Source organism: Corvus brachyrhynchos, unplaced genomic scaffold (genome assembly GCF_000691975.1).
Source record: "Corvus brachyrhynchos isolate BGI_N302 unplaced genomic scaffold, ASM69197v1 scaffold14, whole genome shotgun sequence".
Lineage (NCBI taxonomy): Eukaryota > Metazoa > Chordata > Aves > Passeriformes > Corvidae > Corvus > Corvus brachyrhynchos.
The window spans coordinates 22,759,520-22,762,066 of NW_008239110.1; the positions used below are offsets into that span (position 1 = coordinate 22,759,520).

At 35.9% G+C, this 2,547-nt stretch overlaps 1 long non-coding RNA gene across 1 annotated transcript in view; it reads right to left on the reverse strand.

Moving 5' to 3' along the window:
* Positions 1 to 288: 288 nt before the first annotated feature.
* Positions 289 to 2,547, reverse strand: part of LOC108448040 — a 3,150-nt gene continuing 891 nt past the window's right edge. Inside the window, exons 2-3 of the long non-coding RNA XR_001863825.1 lie at positions 1,849 to 1,946; positions 289 to 856 (exon numbers count right to left, since the gene is read on the reverse strand). This is a non-coding gene — a long non-coding RNA (uncharacterized LOC108448040). The remainder of the gene's footprint in view (positions 857 to 1,848; positions 1,947 to 2,547) is intronic.

A 2,547-nucleotide genomic window follows, 5' to 3' on the forward strand; every position in this document is an offset into this window, starting at 1 on the left:
AATCCAACAGAATCTTGAACCTCTGACTGGATTCTTACCTCAACAAAAAACCATTTAACTATTTCTTCCAATATCTCTAACGTAACATCTCAGAGCTATTACAATATTGGTTTGTTTTCTGGCTCTCTCTTCAGTGTTACTCTTTGTACGACTTGGAAGGCCAAACAGAAGGATGGCTGCTATACTGCTGGGAAAGGCACCTAGCTTTCATGGGATTGAACTACAGACAGGTGGCCTAGGAGGTCTGTATGAATGTTGTAGCCAATGGTGTAAACAAATTACCAACAGTAAGTTTATAAAATTATGTTTATTTTGAAGAGGGATCCTAGAGCACCAGAGCTTATAGGTTATTAGGAAAAAAATCAAGAGAAAGAAACAACACTTGGACAACATTGGTTTACAGAAAATAATTAAATTGAAGGAACAATGAAAATAGAACTAAAGTGAAACTGTGCACTTGCAATATCAAATATCAACGCAATCACTTTGCAGCAGATAATATGCATGGCAATTAGAGCTTTTTTACATTATATTATAATAAATTCATAATTCATGCATACAATGAGAGCTTTTGGAAAGGAGCATTTGAATTTAACAAACACTACCACTCATCATCTGAGCAAAGATGGCAAAAGGAATTTCAACATTATTTGTGATCTAGAAAATTGAACCATCGTTGTTGCTTTGTGTTGTGCTTCCCTTGCACAGACTGCAGTGCCTTCTGTCTGCTTTAGGGTGTGGCATCTGCCATTGGGGAGGAAAAACTGGCATGTGTTGCCTTTTATAGCAGACTGATTTCATTGTGCTGAGGGCCTCAATTTTATAGCCTCTTAGTTCCAATCTTGTAGCCGAGTTGCTGAAACAAATGGGAGGAAAAAGAGTTAGTGGTATGAACTCTTCAGTTTAAAGCCTCATCCTTTTTTCCTTTTTCCCAGGGAAAACATTTCAAAGTAAATCTGCATTAAACTTTTGCGGGTTATTTTCCCGATTGGAAAGCATTGCGGAGTGTCTCCGGAAGTATTGCGCTCTGCAGCCCAGGCACTATCAGTACATCTTAGCAGATCTTCAATATATGTATTTTTTCTCTAATAGAAATGTCTCAAAGTGTAAGTGTGTAATTGATTTTGTATTTTATGTTAGTGTACACATGTAAAGAAATACACACAAGGAGACATCTATATTTTTATTTGCATATGAAAGACTTTAAAAATCAACTTAGGTGGTTTAATGTGTATAATTAGCGTGCATTTGAATATAGAAAAGAAGAAAATCCAGGAGATAATGTCAAAAAGCCTCACTAACAAAGATGTAGTATTCTCTTGGCAAAAGCTGATGAATGATTTGGCATGAATTCATCTTACAGTTCTGTTATTCTCTCTCCTACAAAGATGATATATCCCTTTCTAGCAGTTTGCATAGAATTGCAATTTGTTGTTGGTACAGACTGTAATGACCCTTGGGTATGCACCTGATTCCCCCCACTAGAATTACTCACAATTTTTTTCCCCACTCTGTGTTTATATATGTGTAGCTATATAACATTTTTGCACTTGCAAAGGGTACCAAAAAAACCCACACAAAACTGCCAATCAACTGAAAAAACCAAACCCCCAAAAAACCCAATTGTAAAACAGAAGTATTAGCGAGATGTACTTCACGAGCACTGAGACTTTTCAAAACTGACTCCATAATGCAAATAATGTTTCTAACTTTTCAGAGAGAACTAAAATTAATAGACTCTGGAATCACACTGCTCATACATTTATCAATAATCATTGCATGTAACTCAACATTACAGCATGAAGCTTCTGCCCTTAATGTTTTCACAGTGAATTCAAAAAAGCTTACCTACTTGTGACAGCATTTTTCTTGATATGCTGCGCTTTTCTCCACCGTTATGATTGAATCTCCTATTTATCCATTTTGAAATTTGAAAATGTGCTTACCTTTAACAGAGCATATAAATATATTAATTTAAAACATCGTGGTTTAAACCCTTACTGTATTGAAAATGTTCACTAACATCCCAGTTTGCTGTATTCATAGCCAAGTATTTGATCTCCCAAATGCTTTCAGTAGTTAAAATGGTCAAAAGGTAATGACTATTACCTTTTGTTATACTAGGGTATCACTTGTATTAAGATAGTTATAAAAAAAACTTCGAACCGTTCTGGTTCAAAAATGTAGGTCAGCAGCAGCTTTCCATTTGGAGCAAGAGTTACTCAGATTACATATTTTGGGGTTTGTGTTACTACGTTTTCATGAGTGTCTTGTGCATACTGGAAATTACATTGTTTGGGGAAACATAAAATTATGAAACCGAAAATGTCTCTCTCTCTTTGATCAACTCCTGTTGAACTGCAAATAAGTACACAGAACATATTGAAAACGGCCCTATACATAAAGGCATCATCAGTGCAAATGACCGTTAGAATTTGGAGACAGCTGGACAATGTGGACAACTGTACAGATGCTACCGCTGCAGAATTTTAGGTTAAATTTTATAACCGTCTGCACATACAATATAAATCTTCAGGGGGCGGCGGG